Genomic DNA, 20689 nt, shown 5'->3' on the forward strand with positions numbered 1-20689 from the left:
GTTTCCTGACGCGATCATTTTCAAATTTCGTCGAATGCTTTTGAACAGTCACTAGGGGTTCAAGCCTGTACACGAGAGCAAACGTTGCTGCGCTCCAATGATGTCAGATCACGTGCAATGGGGTGCAGCCCCTCAATTTCCTTAGAGAAGGGTGGAATCTTCAGACGGTGTCAGCGGTGTCGAAGTTGGTCAACAGTGTCTTTTTTTTGTTTACTGCACTGCCAACTCTCGTTTGCGACGGCAAAAGTGTGGGAATCAACGCCCGAGCGAAGGGGTGGTTCCATTTATGACAACCCCTGAGCCAATTCTTGGGGGCGGTGTATCTGAAATGTTTATCTCGGCCACTCATAATAAAACTGCATGATTTCAACGCTGAGAAACTCGATTCTAACCCGCATCGCCGAGGTCTTAAAAGAAGTGAAATTTGTGTAAAAATAGCTTCGACGATCTTCCTACCGTATGACACTTTCAAGTTGGCGTTGGGTAGAATTATGATGAAGTTTGGTGTCAGTGTGACATGAACATCTAGCTGCGGCCCTCTGCAACTACACACACTATGTGATCAAAAGTATCCGGACATCCCCAAAAACATACGTTTTTCATACCTCAGTCGTCATAAGACATCGTGAGAGAGCATAATGGGGCGCTCCGCGGACCTCGAACGTGGTCAGATGATAGGGTGTCATTTGTGTCATACGTCTGAACGCGAGATTTCCACACTCCTAAATATCCCTAGGTCCACTGTTTCTGACGGGATTGTGAAGTGGAAACCTGAAGGGACAGGTACAGCACAAAAGCTTACAGACCGACCTTGTCTGTTGATTGACCGAGACCACCGACAGTTGAAGAGGGTCGTAATGCGTAATAGGCAGACATCTATCCAGGCCATCACACAGGAATTACAAACTGCATCAGCATCCACTGCAAGTACTATGAAAGTTAGGCGGGGGGTGAGAAAACTTGGATTTCATGGTCTAGCGGCTGCTCGTAAGCCACACACGACGCTGGTAAATGCCAAACGACGCCTCGCTTAGAGTAAGGAGAGTAAACATAGGACGATTGAACAGTGGAAAAAGTTGTGTGGAGTGACGATTCACGGTACACAATGTGGTGATCCGATGGCAGGGTGTGGATATGGCGAATAGCCAGTAAACGTCATCTGCCAACGGGTGTAGTGCCAACAGTAAACTTCGGAGGTGGTGGTGTTATGGTGTGGTCGTGTTTTTCATGGAGGGAGCTTGCACTCCTTATTGTTTTGCGGGGCACTATCACAGCACAAGCCTACATTGATGTTTTAAGAACCTTCTTGCTTCCCGCTGTTGAAGAGCAATTGGGGGAGTGTGACTGCATCTTTCAACACGATCGAGCACCTGTTCATGATACACGACCTGTGGCGGAGTGGTTACACGGTAATGGACTGGCTTGCTCAGAGTCCTGACCTGAATCTTAAGGAACAGCTTTGGTATGTTTTGGAACACCGACTTCGTGCCAGGCCTCAACGACCGACATCGAATTCTCAATGCAGCGCTCCGCGAAGAATGGGCTACCATTCCCCAAGAAACCTTCCACCACCTGGTTGAACGTACGCCTGCGAGAGTGGAACCTGTCATCAAGGCTAAGGGTAAGCCAACACTAATTGAATTCCAACACTACCGATGGAGGACGCAACGAACTTTTTAGTCATTTTCACCCACTAGTACGGATTCCTTTGATCACATAGTGTAGGTACTCTGCGAGCCAGCGTACGTGCATGGCGGAGGGTAACCTGTACTACTGCTAGTTACTTCCTTTCCTGCTCCACTCGCAAATAGAACAAAAGAAAAACGACTGTCTGTGTGCCTCCATTTGAGCCCTAATTTATCGAATATTATTTTAGTGGTCCTTACGCGCAATGTATGTTAGCGGCAATAGAATCGATCTGTTGTCCGCTTTGAATGCCGGTAATTTAAATTCTGTCAACAGAGTTCCTCGAAAAGAACGTTGCCCTCTCCAGCGATTTCCGTTTGAGTTTCGAAGCATCTCCATAAGATTTACGTGATGTTCTCACCTAATGGTAAGAAAACTAGCATCCTGCCTCTAAGTTGCTTCAATGCCTTCTTTCTGTCCGACCTGATACGGATCTCGAGCACTCGGGCAGTAGTCAAGAATAGGTCGCACCAGCGTCTTACGTGAAGTCTTCTTTACAGATGAACCACTCTTTCTTAAAATTATGCCAATAAACCGAATTCGGCCATCCCCCTTCTCTGTCACGGTTTTCACATGCTCGCTTCATTTCATATCACTTTGCAACGTTACGGTCAGATATTTAAACTACTTGACTGTGTCAAGCTCAACGCTGGTTATACTGTAAGCGCACATTACAAGTTTGTTCTACCTACTCACCCACATTAACTTAAATTTTTCCACGTTTAGAGCTAGCTGCCATTCATAACACCAACTAGAAATTTTGTCTAAGTCGTATCTACCTGTAGTCACTCAACGTCGACACCTTACCGTACGCAACAGCATCATGAGCAAACAACGGCAGATTGCTGTCCACCAAATCATTCATGTATATAGAAAACAACTGCGATCCTGTCACACTTCCATGGAGAACTCCTAACGATATCCTTGCCTCTGGTGAACATTCGCCGTCGAAGACAACATATTGGGTTCTGTCATGTAGGAAGTCGGAATCTGCCTGCCGCTCTTCATCCATAGTTCGCAGTATATCATGTGAAAAAAGGGCAATCTGAGTTTCGCAAGAGCGAAGCTTTCTAAAACCATACTGATTCGTGGAGATGACCTTCTCTGTCCCAAGAAAATTTGTTATATTCGAACTAAGAATACGTTCAAGAATTTTGCAGTGATCAGACGTTAGGGATATCGGTCCGTAATTTTGCAGGCCCGTTCTTTATCTGCGCTTCTTTCCAGTCGCTTGGGACTTTGTCCCGGTAGAGAGATTCTCGATAAATGCAAGTTAGATAAGGGGCCAATGCCGTAGAACACTCTTTGTGAAATCGAATTCTATCTCCATCCTGACCTCGTGATTTATTTGGTTTCAAATCTTTCAGTTGATTCTCTATGTCGCTTATAACTATGTCCGATGGTTAAATTATGTTATTTTTGTACGATTCTTGTGTGTGAACGATTTCTTGAATGTGAAATTTAGAACTTCGGCTTCGTTTTGCTATCATCAACTGTCACACCAGACTGGTCAACAACGGACTGACTGCAAGCCTTAGACCCGCTTAGCGATTTTACTCGCATTTCTTGACCTCTTGCTGTTGGAAGCGTCGTCAAGTCCGAGGATGACGTCACAGGTGTGCTACGCGTTTGTACCATCACGGAAGAAAATTGCACGTACCTTTGAGCCAAATTTCGCAGTGGGTGGGGATTACAGGTTTTCGAAAATGTGATCCATTAATTATATTGCTCAGTGTATTTAACAAATCAAGAGGTGGACGATGAAGAACGTTTATGATGGTGGGAGATGTTAATGTGGTCCCACAAGGTTAGACCTATCGTCCCCTACTGTATATTATGGCTGCGAATGATTTTTCTATTCAGAGTACAAGATGTCCCGAATATATAATAACTGTTTCTACATATTCAATAAGAGATTTCGAAAACTGATGCTCCACACAGGTGTAGTCAATTAATTAGTTAGTCAAATGTTTCGTCGATTATGTGAACATTTTGGAACGTGTCAATTTATTTCATTTTATCCAGCAGGTCTGAACCTTGTAATTTGTTCTGTTCGTAGTTCACCTTGGCCTGCGGCTTTAATGTTCGTAGTAGACATAAATGCTATATCCAGCGTTTTTAAGGTGAAAGGAGAGACGAAGTGTTATTTCTTGTCAGCATATTTCGGGAGTTTTGAGTTTTTAGATCTTCCTTTAGTGTTACCATTCAGAAGCAATTGATGGGTAGTTTGGTGAAGAGTTATGTTCCAGAGATCAGGAGGAGCAGTCGCTGGGACAGTACTGAGAAGGGTCTTCGATGATTTCCATGCCTTTCACCTGTTCTATAACGTACCTAGATTTCATACTAGGTCTCACAGGTCTTTCACTTCTGAAAGCCGATACAGTGACAGGAGGTCTTCGCCTGTTTGGATCATTTCCCCAGAGAATGGATGTTGCCGAATAGTAATTCGTATGTATCGAAAAGAGACTTGAAATCTTCATCAATTCCTGGGATGTAGTGAGTCCTGCATCTTCTCTGCGGGAAATGACTTGGACTGATTTAACAAATTCGTCATATATCTACGGAGATGGATCGAGTTTTGTATATGTTACAGCAAGCCTAGACCATAGCACAGTAGTTTTACTTCTGGAGAGGGTTGAGTGGATACACATACAAAGAATGTTAGTTCAGTTCAGTAACACTTCAAAACAGAATACTTAACATTCATGGAATTCACCTTCACATGAATGACAGTTTACATTTAGTCGTGTTCATTACATATAATCCACACTTTCCTAAAACTGTCCCATTCAAGCGATGACGACCATTCGCAGTCCCTACTATATCCCTTACATGCTCGATGCATTTCGTACTGCATTGCAACGTCACTGCTACGTATTTAATTGACGTGTCTATGTCAAGCAGCATACTACTAATTCTGTATTCGAAAATTGTGGGTTTGTTTTTCCTACTCATCTGCATTAACTTACATTTTTGTATATTTAGATCTAGTGGCCATTCATCACACGACACCTTCTCGTACACCACAGAATCATCAGAAAGAGTCACAGAGTACTGTTTACTCTGTCTGTCACTGAAGAGCCAAAGAAACTGGTACACCTGCCTAGTATCGTGAAGGGCCCCCGCGAGAACGCAGAAGTGCCGCATCACGACATGGCATGGACAAGACTAACGTCTGAAGTAGCGCTAGACGGAATTGATACCATGAATCGTTCAGGGCTGTCCATAAATCTGTAAGAGTACGAGGGGCTGGAGATCTCTTCTGAATAGCACGGTGCAAGGCATCCCAGATATGTTCAATAATGTTCATGTCTGGAGAGTTTAGCGGCCAGCGTAAGTGCTTAAATTTAGAAGAGGGTTCCTGAAGCCATTCTGTAGCAATTCTTGACGTGTGGGGTGTCTCATTGCCTGCTGGAATTGTTCAGTCCGCCGGAATGCACAATGGACATGAATGGATGCAGGTGATCAGACAGGATGCTTACCCACGTCAGAGTCGTATCTAGACGTGTCAGGTCGCATATCACTCCAACTGCACACGTCTGACACCATTACAGAGCCCCCACCAGCTTGAACAGAGGCCTGCTGACATGCTGAGTCCATGAAGTTGTCTCCATACCGTACACGCCCATACTCTCTATACAATTTGCAACGAGACTCGTCCGACTAGACAACATGTTTCTAGTCATCAACAGACCAATGTCGGTGTTGATGGGCCCAGGCGAGGCGTAAAGCTTTGTGTCATGCAGTCATAAAGCGTATACGAGTGGACCTTCGGCTCCGAAAGCCCATATCAATGATGTTTCGTTGAATGGTTCTCACGATGACACTTGTTGATGGCCCAGTACTGAAACCTGCAGTAATTTGCGGAAGGGTTGCACTTCTGTCACATTGAACGATTCTCTTCACACGTCGCTGGTCTCGTTCTTGCACGATCTTTTTCCAGCCGCAGCGATGTCGGATATCTTATGTTTTACCTGATTCCTAGTATTCACAGTACACTAGTGAAATGGTCATGCGGGAAAATCCCCACTTCATCGCTACCTCGTATATGGTGTGTCCCATAGCTCGTGCGCCGTAACTGATCTAGCACATGCCCCAGACAATTGTTTTCTTATACAGGCGTTGCCGAACGCAGCGCCGTATACTGAATGTTTACCTATCTCTGTATTTGCATATGCATTCCTATTTCAGTTCCTTTCGCGCTTCAGTGTTTACAGGGTGTTCCACTGATAGTGACCGGGCCGAATATCTCACGAAATAAGCATCAAACGAAAGAACTACAAAGAACGAAACTCGTTTAGCTTGAAGGGGGAAACCAGATGGCGCTATGGTTGGCCCGCTAGATGACGCTTCCATAGATCAAACGGATATCAACTGCGTTTTTTTTAAAATAGGAACCCCCATTTTTTATTACATATTCGTGTAGTACGAAATATGAATATTTTAGTTGGACCACTTTTTTCGCTTTGTGATAGATGGAGCTGTAATAGTCGCAAACGTATAAGTACGTGCTATCACGCAACAATTCACCAGTGCGGACGGTATTTGCTTCGTGATACATTACCCATGTTAAAATGGACCGTTTACCAACTGCGGAAAAGGTTGATATCGTGTTGATGTATGGCTATTGTGATCAAAATGCCCAACGGGTGTGTGCAGTGTATGCTGCTCGGTATCGTGGACATCATCCAAATGTCCGGACCGTTCGCCGGATAGTTCCGTCATTTAAGGAAACAGGAAGTGTTCAGCCACATGTGAAATGTCAACCACGACCTGCAACAAATGATGATGCCTAAGTAGGTGTTTTAGCTGCTGTCGCGGCTAACCCACACACCAGTAGCAGACAAATTGCGCGGGAATCGGGAATCTAAAAAACGTCGGCGTTGAGAATGCTACATCAACATCGATTGCACCCGTACCATAGTGCTACGCACCGGGAATTCCATGGCGACGACTTTGAACGTCGTGTACAGTTCTGCCACTGGGCACAAGACAAATTACGGGACGATGACAGATTTTTTGCACACGTTCTGTTTAGCGACGAAGCGTCAATCACCAACAGCGGTTACGTAAACCGGCATAATATGCACTATTGGGCAACGGAAAATTCACGGTGGCTGCGACAAGTGGAACATCAGCGACCTTGGTGGTTTCATGTATGGTGCGGCATTGTGGGAGGAAGGATAATTGGCCCCCATTTTATGGATGTCAATCTAAAGGGTGCAATGTATGCTGCTTTCCTACGTAGTGTTCTACCGATGTTACTACAAAATGTTTCACTGCATGACAGAATGGCGATGTACTTCCAACATGATGGATGTCCGGCACATAGCTCGCGTGCGGTTGAACCGGTATTGAATAGCATATTTCATGACAGGTGGATTGGTCGTCGAAGCACTGTACCATGGCCCGTACGTTCACCAGATCTGACGTCCCCGGACTTTTTTCTGTGGGGAAAGTTGAAGGATATCGTGATCCACCGACAACGCCAGACAACATGCGTCAGCGCATTGTCAATGCATGTGCGAACATTACGGAAGGTGAACTACTCGCTGTTAAGAGGAATGTCGTTACACGTATTGCCAAATGCATTGAGGTTGACGGACATCATTTTGAGAATTTATTGCATTAGTGTGGTATTTACAGGTAATCACGCTGTAACAGCATGCGTTCTCAGAAATGATAATTCACAAAGGTACATGTATTACAATGCAACAACCGAAATAAAATGTTGAAACGTACCTACGTTCTGTATTTTAATTTAAAAAACCTACCTGTTACCAACTGTTCGTCTAAAATTGTGAGCCATGTGCTTGTGACTATTACAGCGCCATCTATCACAAAGCGAAAAATTGGTCCAACTAAAACATCCATATTTCTTTACGTACTACACGAATATATAATAAAAAATGGGGGTTCCTATTTAAATAAGCTGAGGTGATATCCATTTGAACTATGGGAGCGCCATGTAGCGGGCCAACCATAGCGCCATCTGGTTTCCCCCTTCAAGCTAGACAAGTTTCGTTCTTTGTAGTATTTTCGTTTACCACCCTGTATACAAAACAACAGCGCCCCTTCTCTGGGGCGCTCTTGACTATACCCTTATCTCTGATGAACTCTCGCCGTCGAGCACAACATACTGTCTTTTGTTATTTAACAAGTCTTCTAGCCACTTTCATTTCTGATACGTTTAATGTATATCGCTTTCTAATGGAATTTTAATGGCACGCACTGTTTTTAAATGGGTACGTCGTACGACAAAAGTACTGGGCGGGAGCGTTTCCCTCTCGACACTGGTACCAAACCGTAACGAGATTACGTGACGCACGAAGACGGCAGTGCGTGCGGGGCGGGCGGCGGCCCAGGTCGTGACAGCGCGGACGGACGCCGGCCACCCACTGCGGGGCGTGGGCCCACCGCGCCGCTCTCGTGCCCGGCAAATTTTATCGCAGTCTCACACCTCGACACGGAACGGCGGTCCCGGAGATCTCGTGGGAAACTCCGCCGCCACAGCTTGCCGCCAATTTTCACTTTTCTGAACTAATTGGCGGCAACGCAGCGCACGATACGCCTCCCTCTCTTTCTTGTGACGCCACTCCCCTTTCACTCACTCTCCATTACTCACTTCACACACGGTCCTTGTCTAGGAATTATTTCACCTTAATCCACATCATGTAAGTGACGTGCCACTCTTGTGGCCCGAAAAAATAACTTCGCGTGGGTCAGTGGCCTGGTGCTAGTACACCAGATCGGCCACTTGTGTGCCCCTAATCTATCCGATTTATGCAACCGGGAAAGCGGACTCCGAACCACATGTCCTTTCTGGCTAAACCCCGACATCACTGATACGGGAACGCTAAATTAAAGACAGACTATGATTCAAATGGCTCTGAGCACTATGGCACTTAACATCTATGGTCATCAGTCCCCTAGAACTTAGAACTACTTAAACCTAACTAACCTAAGGACATCACACAACACCCAGTCATCACGAGGCAGAGAAAATCCCTGACCCCGCCGGTAATCGAACCCGGGAACCCGGGCGTGGGAAGCGAGAACGCTACCGCACAACCACGAGCTCCGGACTAAAGAAGGACTAAAGTCATCCATTGGACGATTGGACTCGATCCCATGAACTCTCGGTTTCTAGACACGTGCATATTTTGTTCCTTGAGAAGTCAAGATAACCTCGTTTTTTAAATACCAAATTACACTTACTTCTCAGAAAAGCATTAAAAAATCGGAGTTAAGCCTACAAACCGCCGCCACTTTTACGCTTGAAAAAATTTTAAAAATGCAGGATCAACAGGGTCCCAAAAAGTGAAATAAACTGTGAAAAAATATATCTGAGGGCCATGACCAATAATCAGAAGGACCGGATAACTCATCCGATACCTTAATGACGACATACACTACCTGATAAAAACTATCTGGACATGTGGCTGAAAATGACTTACAAGTTCGTGGTGCCCTCCATCGGTTATGCTGGAATTCAGTATGTAGCCTTGATGACTGCTTCCACTCTCGCACGCATACGTTCAACCATGTGCTGGAAGGTTTCTTGGGGAATGACATCCCATTCTTCATAGAGTGCTGCACTGAGGAGAGCTACTGATCAGTGTCGGTGAGACCTGGCGCGAAGTCGGCGTTCCGAAACATCCCATAGGTGTTCTATAGAATTCAGGTCAGGGCTCTTTGCAAACCAGTCCACTACAGGGATGTTATTGTCGTGTAACCACTACGCCACAGGTCGTCCATTATGAACAGGTGCTCGGTCGTGTTGATAGATGCAGTCACTATACACGAATTGCTCTTCAACTGTGGGAAGCAAATAGGTTCTTAAAACGTCAATGTAAGCCTGTGCTGTGATAGTTTCACGCAAAACAACAAGGGGTTCAAGCCCCTCCATGAACAACACTCCGTAACACCACCACCTCCGAATTTTGCTGTTGGCACTACACAGGCTGGCAGATGACGTTTACGGGGCATTCTACATCTACATCTACGTGATTACTCTGCTACTCACAATTAAGTGCCTGGCAGAGGTCTTCAATGAACCACCTTCACGCTGTCGCTCCACCGTTCCACTTTCGAACGGCGTGCGGGAAAACGAGCACTTAAATTTTTCTTTGCGAGCAATGATTTATTTTCTCGTGTGATCATTTCTCCCTATGTAGGTGTGTGTCAACATAATGTTTTCGCAATCGCAGGAGAAAACTGTGATAGAAATTTCATGAAAAGATCCCGTCGCAACGAAAAACGTCAGTCCCACCTGATTCGGATCCCACACCGAACACCCAATACTCGAGAACAGGGCGGACAAGTGTAGTGTAAGCAGTCTGTCTCTTCAGGAGATCTGTTACAACGTGTAAGTGTTCTGCTAATGAATCGCACTCTTTGGTTTGCTCTACCCACTGCATTATCTATGTGATCGTTCCAGCTTAGGTTATTTGTAATTGTAATCCATAAATGTTTAGTTGAATTTACAGCCTTCAGATTTGTGTGATTTATCGCGTAATCGAAATTTAGCGGGTTTCTTTTAGTACTAATGTGAATAATTTCACACTTTTCTTTATTCAGGTAAACTGCCACATTTCGCACCATACAGGTATCTTATCGAAATCATTTTGCAATTCGTTTTGGTCATCTGATGACTTTACAAGACGATAGATGACAGCATCATCTGCAAATAATCTAAGAGGGCTACTCAGATTGTCTCCTACGCCGTTAATATGTATATATTAGGAACAACAGACGATCTATAACACTTCTTTGAGGAACGCTGGATATTATTTTTATTTTACTCGATGACTTTCCGTCTATTACTACGAACTGTGACCTTTCTGACAGGAAATTACGAATCCAGTCGCACAACTGAGGCGATGTTCCATAAGCACACACTTTGGTTAGAAGACGCTTGTGAGGAACGGTGTCGAAAGCCTTCTGAAAATCTAAAAATATGGAGTTAATTTGACATCCCCTGTCGATAGCGTTCATTACTTCATGAGTATAAACAGCTAGTTGTGTTCCTCAAGAACGATATTTTCTGAATACCTGCATTCGCTATACCCACACCCCGCTATCGGACCGCCGCATTGTGTACCGTGATTAGTCACTCCACATAATATTTTTCCACTGTTCAATCGTCCAATGTTTACGCTTCTTACACCAAGCGAGGTGTGATGTGTTGCTTATGAGCAGTCGCTCGATCATGAAAATCCAGATTTTCTCACCTCTCGCCTAGTTGTCATAGTCCTTGCAGTGGATGCTGATGCAGTTTCGAACTCCTGTGTGATGGTCTGGATAGATGCCTGCCTATTACACATTACGATCCTCTTCAACTGTCGGTGGTCTTCGTCAGTCAACACATGAGGTCGGCCTGTACGCTTTTGGGCTGTGCGTGTCCCTTCACGTTTCCGCTTCACTATCACATCGGAAGCAGCGGACCTAGGGATGTTTAGGAGTGAGAAAATCTCGTGTATAGACGTATGACACAGGTGACACCCAATCACATGGACACTTTCGAAGTCCGTGAGTTCCGCGGAGCACCCCATTCAGATGTGTAATGACTACTGAGATCGCTGATATGGAGTGCTTGGCAGTAGGTGGCAGCAAAATGCACGAGATATGAAAAACGTTTGTTTTTGGGGGTGTCGTGATACTTTAGATACATAGTGTACAAGGTTCGACATATTGGCGAAAAGTCGCAATACCGTGGCAGGTGCAAACAGCTCCAATATGCCGAGGCCATTTATTGGTGGCAAGCGAGTGGGTGCGTACGGTATCATAAACACAGTGGCCCCGCAGCCATGCAGTTGTATTTGACTTTGCCCTCGAAAAGTATGAGGAGTCTGGACGCAGTAAGGTATCAGCCTAAAAGGCATTCTCAACGAATCGCCTTAGAAAGGGTAATTGTTTTTTAAGCCAGTGCCAGTTCGCTTCGTATCCACGACAGGTGAATCTATGTTACTGCGTGTTTATGGCGGTACAGCGACTGCATTAATCCGTTACACTAATTCTAATAATACGAAATAGACGCTCACTGGCGGATAACAGGTAGTGCACCACTTGATAGTACGAGGACGCCACCACCAATGGAAGAACAGAAAGGCTAAGATGAAACCACACCGTTTTCTGAAAATTCTGCGGTGATGGCCATTCAATAGGAGCCATACGCTGGGTCCTTCCCCCACGCATTAACAAAAATGTGGTAGTGAGGTGCTGGCTCTGTATGATGTGAGCCCCAGATAACTGACAGCATTAGTCCAACAGGGCTAGAACTTGTTACCTAACATGTTACCACTTAACACCTCTGGTGTCAGGGCCCTACTCTGAAATCAGATTTTACTTGGTGGCCGCAGTCAATTACGATTCTAGCGTGTATACGCCGCATAAACTATTCATTACCCACCAAAGAGTGTGATTGAAGGCCACAATTTAATGCTCCCAACCCGAAACTAAGTCCCCGGCACTGTAACTAGAGTACACTAAATCCCAGAAGGAAGACTACTAGATATAAATGGCAACACAGTTAACAAGGAAATGGTCCGTACAATATCCAGGAAGTTTTTTTTTTTACGGATTTCTCACGCCTTTCACTTCACGTTGCCTTAGAACACTGTGACAGATCTGGAACAATTCGACTTTTTATGGAGAGTTGCGATTTTTACGCGCTTTTGTGGATCAGCTTAGGCATAAACCGGAAAACACACAATGGCGATTGAAAGGCACATATCCTATCCCCTGAACAAACTTCGTCAATGTCTGTGCTCCTTAATACACAGTAGATGTTAAACTCACCTACTTGTGACGTACCTCTGCAATTTAGCTTCATTTAATATCCTGGAGGGCAGTAACTTCTTAAATATCTGAGAGATTCTTTTACCACTTAAGGTACGGAATTTTTTAAGTTGATGTGGCATTTATACTATGGATGTTGGATCCCAAACATTCAAAGTTCTGCATGTGGCAAACTAAAACCTGCTGCTGATTGTCTATTCGATTTGTCACTTTTATGTGAGGTGAGCATAATGTACTTGGACTTAATTTCATTGAAATCATTGTTCGTAGTTCGCCAGGCTTCCTTCAGCTCACTCAGATCTTTATAATGAGCCTATTCGTAGTTTCTAATGATTGCTACATGCTCAACATATTCACATATCTGAACTAAAGTATTGGGAAACCTCTGTGTAATGCAGAATTCACAGCTAGATATCACGAGAGGCAAACCCACCCGTATAAGAGAATACGCCGAGTTTGTGTTGTCAATTAAAAAGAAGACGCAGTAGCACAATTTGTTGGTCAAGAGAGCTTCGTGACTTGGTATGTGGGTTAGCCGCCGATGTCACCTGAGTAGCAGATACTTGAGGGGCATTTTAATCCTCCTAAAGCTGACCAAGTCGACTGTTGCGATTGTGAAGTTGAAATGCGAAGCAACAATCAAAGGTAGACCACGATCAAACAAACCTCTTGTACTGACGAAGTGGAATCTTTCAGCGTCGTGGAGGGTGGTTGTAAAGAAATGACATGAAATCTGCGGAAGGAATCTCTCTTTGGTTCCATAGTGCTACAAGCGGTCCGACTAGCTCAGTGATTGTGTATAGGGAGTAAAAAACAATGGAGTGCATTGGTCGAGGGATTCCTCATGAGCCCCACTGTGTTGTAGGCACTGCTAAGTAACGTTTGAGGTGCTAACGTGCGACGCCACTGAACAGTAGACTACTGGAAACAACACATCCGGAGTGACGAACATCTGTGACAATCTCATGGAGGCGAATGCCTGTAAAACGTTACCTGTCATCGTGAGCAGTACCAACAGCGAAGTATAGAGGATGTGTTACGGCATAGTGTTCTTCGTGGCTCGAGTGTGGATAAATCACTGCCCCTCAGAAAACGTTATATGTGGAAGAATATGAACACATTTTACGACAGATTGTACAGCGTACAGTAGAGGAGGGTGGCAGAGGTAAAATACAGAAAATACACAGGATCCAGATGGAAGTTATAAGAGTCGAGGGGCATGAAAAGAAAGCGGAGGTTGAGGAGGGAGTGAGACAGGGTTGTAGCCTATCTCCGACGTTATTTAATCTGTATATTGAGCAAGCAGTAAAGCAAAAAAGTAAAGAAAAAAATTGGAATAGGCATTAAAATCGATCGAGAAGAAATAAGGTTGAGGTTTGCCGACGACATTGTAATTCTGTCAAGAGACAGCAAAGGACTTGGAGGAGCAGCTGAACGAAATGAACAGTGTCTTGAAAGGAGGATACAACATGAACGTCAACAAAACCAAAGCAAGAATAATGGAATCTAGTCGAATTAAATCAGGTGATGCTGAAGAAATTAGTTTAGGTAATGCGGCGCTTAAAATGGTAAATGAGTTTTGCTATTTGGGAAGCAAAATAACTGATTATTGTCGAACTAGGGAGGGTATAATATGTAGACTGGCCATGGAAGAAAAGAGTTTCTGAAGAAGAGAAATTTGTTAACATCGAGTATAGATTTCAGTGTCAGGAAGTCTTATCTGAAAGTACTTGTATTGAGTGAAGCCATGTATGCAAGTGAAACATGGACGATATTTAGTTTCCGACAAGAAGTGGATGGAAAGCTTTCGACATGTGGTGCTACAGAAGAATGCTGAAGATTACGTGGTAGATCACGCAACTAATGAGGAGGTGCTGAATAGAATTATGGAGAGAGGAATTTATGGCACAACATGACTAGAAGAAGGGATTGGTAGGTTGGATGCGTTCTGAGGCCTGAAGGGATCACCAGTTTAGCATTGGAGGGAAGCGTGGAGTGTAAAAATCGTAGAGGCAGACCAAGAGATGAATATACTAAGTAGATTCAGAAGGATGTTGGCTGCAGTAATTATTTGGACAGGCAGAGGCTTGCACAGGATAGAGTAGGACACAGGACAGAATAGAACGGAGAGCTGCATCAAACCAGTCTCTGGACTGAAGACCACAACAACAATGGTAGAGGAACAGTTCGGAGACCGTGACTGTTTGTATTAGCATCGCAATGGACCGTATCGTAAAGTATCAGTTGCAAGGCAGTCTTTTGTAGACAACAACATTACTGAAATGTTCTGGCTTATCCATAATCCCGACCAGGGCCCAGCGGAACATCTTTGCGATTATGAGAACCCCAGCGTCCAACATCAATACCTTCTCTGGTCTCGTCTTTTGAACAAGAGTGGGTAGCCATTGCTCCAGAGACATTCAGACACATCTTTGGATGTGTCCCCAGGAGAATACATCCCTTTTAATGTTCAATAATAGGCGTCCAGATATTTTGATTGGGTGCTGTGTATGCACATGACCCGCCAGGGTAGCCGAGAGCGCTAACGCGCTGCTTCCTGAGCTCGGGTAGGCGCGCCGGCCCCGGATCGAAGCCGCCCGGCGGATTAACGACGAAGGCCAGTGTGCCAGCCAGCTCGAATGTTGTTCTTAGGCGGTTTTCCACATCCCGCTAGGTGAATACTGGGCTAGTCCCCACGTTCTGCCTCAGTTACACGCGTTGCACACATTTGAAACGCGTCCGCACTATTTCACGATTTGCACTAGATGCAGGCAGTTGGGGCAACTGATTCCGTCCTGGGGGGTACGGGGTGGTGGCAGGAAGGGCATCCGGCCATCCCTAAAAGCTAACATTGCCAAATCCGTTGTAACCACGACGACCCTGCGATCGCTGCGAGACTATGTATGGTGTAAGCGAAAGCAAGAAAGAAAGAAAGTGTGTATGCACATACAGGGTAAGCCAAATGTCCATTGGCATTTGAAAATGCGCTAATTCACGGAATAATGTAATTGGAGAGGTAAAACTTGATACACATGCCTAAAATGACGTGGAATTTTATTTAAAATGAGTGTAAAAACAGGCCAACAATTGTGGCTTGATAGTAATACGTCAATGACGCTGCGTGAGAGTCGTGTACAATATGAGCTACAGTGAGATGGGAGCCACATGTGCTAGCAAACGCGGCATGTTGACTTGTCCAGAAGAGGCACTATTATTGAAACTTTACTAACAGAGTGGAGATTCCGGAACTCCAACTTTACGATCGCCGTAACTAGTGTATCCGAACGGCTAAAGATCCTGTGACGCCACTGTGAAGTAGATGATCACGAAGTTCGAGGCCACGGGATGTTTAGACAGTCGATCCAGTGGGCGACTAGACACAAATGCTAGTGCCGCTCAGACAGTTCGGGAAGAAACAAAGACTTATGCTTATTCATCTCCACACGATGAAGTTGACATTGTGAAGTCGCAGGTCGCACCAGCATTCCACGCACTACTATTTGGACAGCACTAAGGCGTAACCTTCAATGTTATCTGTACAAAATCCAGCGTCGTGGTGAACTGTTGGCCACCAATTTTGTGACACGGAGAGCACTTGCGGTGTCGTCTTCTGGAAAAAGTGGGGAAGGTAACGATTGGTAGTCTAACGTTTTGTGGACTGACAGAGCTCATTTCATCCTCCGAGGGTCTGTCAACATCCACAACTGCAGAATTTGGGATGTCATAAATACTAGTGCTGTAAGGGAAACCCATTTGCATGATGAGAAAGTCACGGCATGGTGTGGTTTTACTACATTAATTGTGATCGGACCCTTTTTCCTCGAGGATATGTGGGTGCTACTTTCCAAATTGCCAGCATGAGTGCTGTGAGGTACACCGTTAAGTAGCAGAATCGCGTCGTCCCTAGCCTGGCTGATGAACACCTCTTCTAAGGTACAACTTTTATGCAGGATGGCGCTCCATCCCATTTTGCTACACGTGTGAATGATCTCTTGCACGCATCTTTAGGAGACGATCGGTTGCTGAGCTGCCACTTGCGTCATGTTTGGTGTCCCAGGTCCCCAGATCTGAACCCGTGTGATTATTGATTGTCAGGTTACCTGAAATCGAAAGCTCAGCGCGAATGTCTGACATCGTTAGAGATGCTAAACCACAACATACGGTGGCAATTTCTCACTGTACCTAACCTACTGACATGCTGTAAAGCGCTGTTCGCAACATTGTCCCTCTAAAATAGATATTGTTGTTGAATGACGTCCGACATGTCGATATACTTGTTATAAAGAACATCGTCTTTGCTAAAAATCGGTTTTTATGCTAATTATTGCTTTTGTATCACATGAAGTTTCATCTGTTAATCATTTTGTGCATTTTTTGGTTTCAATGAAACCGCATGTCAGTTAAAGCAAGTATGTCAGTTCTTAGCTGTCAACCTACATTATTCTGTGAAGTATGGATGAGTATCGGAGCTCGGATGGTAAACCAGTCGTAAACAAGTAAGGTAGATCTGAAAGACGGAAGGAGTATACAGAGGGGCAATACGTGGGAGATGAACTTGAAACGATTTCTGCAAAGAGAACTGGGCAGGGATGAAGATGAGATGGGAGATATGACACAACTCTGAAAGATCTAAGTCGAAACAAGGCCCCGGGAGTAGACGACATTTCGTGAGAACTACTGACAGCCTTGGGGGAGCCAGTCATGACAAAACTCTACCATCTGGTATGCAAGACGTATGAGACAGGTGAAATACCCTCAGACGTCAAGAAAAATATAATAATTACAATTCCAAAGAAACCAGGTGTTGACAGGTGTGAAAATAAACGAACTATCAGTTGAATAAGTCATGTTTGCAAGATACTAACACAAATTGCACAAGAATGGAGACACTGGTAGAAGCTGACCTCGAGGAAGATCATTCTGGATCCCACAGAAATGTACAAACACATGAGGCAATACTGACCATATCTGAGGAGGTAGGTTAAGGAAAGGCAAACCTACATTTATAGCACCTGTATACTGACAGAAGGCGTTTGAAAATGTTGACCTGAAGGTATCACTGGTAAAATACAGGAAGCGAAGGGCTATTAACAACTTTTGCAGAAACCAAAGGGCGGTAACAGAAGTTGAGGGGCATGAACGGAAGCAACGGTTGAGAAGGGATTGAGACAGAATTGTAGCCTATCCCCAATGTTATTCAATCAGTGTGCTGAACAAGCAATAAAGGAAATCAAAGGAAAATTTGTAGTAGGAAGTAAAGTTCAGGGTGAAGAAATAAAAACGTAGAGGTTTACCGATGACATTGTAATTCTGTCAGAGACAGCAATGGACTTGTAGTAAAATGGGATGGGCAGTGTTTTGAAAGGAGGGTATAAGATGAATGTCACCAATATCAAAACAAGAGTTACGGAATGTAGTCTAATTAAATGAAGTGACGCTAAGGGAATCAGATTAGGAAACGAGTCAGTTAAAGCAGTAGATCAGTTTTGTTTTTCGGGCAGTGAAATATCTGATGATGGGCGAAGTAAAGAATGGCAAGAAATGCATGTCTGAAGAAGAGAAATCTGTTAACAATGAATACAGATTCAAGCATTAGGATGTCCCTTCTGAATATTTAATTTAATATTTAATAGAAACAGCTTTCTCGTTTTTTGTTTGTGTCGGGAAATAAACCGATTTCTTGACATATTGCAGATGCCTCATTAGGAATGATTTATTTATTCTCACCTATGTGCTTCGTTGGTTCAGTTTTGAATCTCTGTGTATTAATCGAATTTATTGGAAACAGTTCTTGCGTTTTAGTCGATATCCAAGCACATGTCGACAGTCCATTTATTTGTTTAGTTTACCAGGGTCTTTAGTATGAATAGTGACTGTGATTGCTGTGTGCAGCTGTGAGCCGAGTTGGTGACACTTCGCTCTCAGCTCCAGGCAGTGATAACTTCTGTTACACAGCTTGAAGCTACAGTGCATGGGAATCACTGTTGTGGGCCGGCCATTGGAATCAAACGGACATCCAACGCATCTGAGTACTCCGATCGGTCTGCATTGTCGGCCAGCCTAGTTACTGCCCGCACTTAGGGTGACCTGCCACCTGTGGTCAAGTGGGAGGCCGCCTTAGGGCGTGACAAGTTGCGAAAGACTTCCCAGGAGACTGCAAGACTCCCCTGTTAGCCTGACGAACAGTCTCTGGCTGACATTGTCGCTCAGCCAGATGCAATCGCCTGTCATGTTTCACAGGAAACCTCTCAGATTACAAGATCTGGGGAATCTTCCGGATTTCATGAGGAGCACAGGATGCAGCCAGCTGCAGGTGATGGCTCACGTCAGTAGCAATGAAGAGTGTCGCTTTGGATCAGAGATACTCTCGGTTTAGAGCGGATAACAGGAGTGGTTAAGGCTGCCAGTCTTGTTTGGGAGATGAAGGTAGAGGTCACCATTTGCAGCGTAGTCGACAGGACCTATTGTGGACCTCTAGTACAGAACCGGGTGCAGCGTCTGAATCAGAGTCTCAGACGGTTCTGCAACCGTGTAGGCTGCAGATTCCTCGACTTGCGCCACAGGGTGGTTGGGTTTGTGTTCCGCTGAACAGTTCAGGAGTCCACTACATTCAACAGACGGCTCCACGGGTGGCAGGGGCTGTGTGGAATGGACTACGCTGTTTTATAGCCAAGCGGTTCTCGGGAAAACACGAAAAGGGCTTCAGTGTCAAAGGATGCAGGCCGAACACAGAAAGAATGTAGATACTGGAACCATCGATATAACAGTTGTCGTAGCTATGTTGGAAAAGTACCAAAGCTCCAAGAACTAACTGAAAGCACTGACGCTCAAATAGTTATAGGCATTGAAACCTGACTAAAGCCGGGGATAAGTTCAACCGAAATTTTTGCGAGGAACATCTGGGAGTTCCAAAAGGATAGGCTAAACACAGTTGTCGGTGGCGTGTTTGTTACTGTTAGAAATAGTTTGTCGTTCCCGAAAGAGAACTAGACGGTTCCTGTGAGTTGGTGTGGGCAGAGGTCATTCTTGGCAACCGGAATAAAATAATATAGTCATCAAACAAATTTTTGCATCACCCCGGTTCCCAGAAATCCTGAAAAAAGACGTTGACTGTGTGTATTGTATCACAGACATAGTCCCTTTGATTGTTCAGAGATGTCACTAAACCCGCCCAAAGATGTAAACAACCATGCATGAGCAGCGCCTATTAGATGGAGGGCGCCCTACAATTCCAGTCATTCCACCAGGAAGGAGGTACAGGGCTCGTGTTGTCTGTAGTTCAACCATGCCTAGATGATCAATACCGCTGTCCGATCGCGTCCGCATTGTTACTTTGCGCCAGGAAGGCTCTCAACAAGGGAAGTGTCCCGGCATCTCGGAGTGAGCCAAAGCGATGTTGTTCTGACATGGAGGAGATACAGAGAGACAGGAAGTGTCGATGACATGCCTCACTCATGCCGCCCAGGGATGACTGCTACCTACGGACTATGGCTCGGAGTAACCCTGACGACAACACCACCATGCTGAATAATGGTTTTCGTGCAGCCACAGGATGTCGTGTAAAGACTGTGCGCAATAGGTTGCATGATGCGCCACTTCGCTGCCGACGTCCATGGCGAGGTCCAATTTTGCAACCGCGACACCACGCAGCGCGGTACAGATGGGCCCAACAACACGCCGAATGGACCGCTCAGGATTGGCATCACGTTCTCTTCACCGATGAGTGCCGCATATGCCTTCAACCAGACAATCGTAGGAGACGTGTTTGGAGGCAACCCGATCAGGCTGTACGTCTTAAGACACACTGTCCAGCGAGTGTAGCAAGGTGGAGGATCCCTGATGTGGCGTTATGTGGGGCGGACGTACACCGCTGGTGGTAAAGGAAGGCGCCGTAATGAATGTACGATACGTGAATGCCATCCTCTGACCGATAGAGCAACCATAGAGGCAGCGTATTGGTGAGGCATAACTCTTCATGGACGACTATTCGTGCCCCCATCGTGCACATGTTGTGAATGACTTCTTTCAGGATAACGGCATCGCTCGACTAGAGTGGCCAGCATGTTCTCCAGACATGAACCCCATTCCTGGGATGGTTTGAAAAGGGCTGTTTATGGACGACGTGACTCACCAACCACTCTGAGAGATCTACGCCGAATCGTCGTTGAGGAGTGGGACAATATAGACCAACAGTGCCTTGATG

Source organism: Schistocerca serialis, chromosome 1 (genome assembly GCF_023864345.2).
Source record: "Schistocerca serialis cubense isolate TAMUIC-IGC-003099 chromosome 1, iqSchSeri2.2, whole genome shotgun sequence".
Classification (NCBI taxonomy): Eukaryota; Metazoa; Arthropoda; class Insecta; order Orthoptera; family Acrididae; genus Schistocerca; species Schistocerca serialis.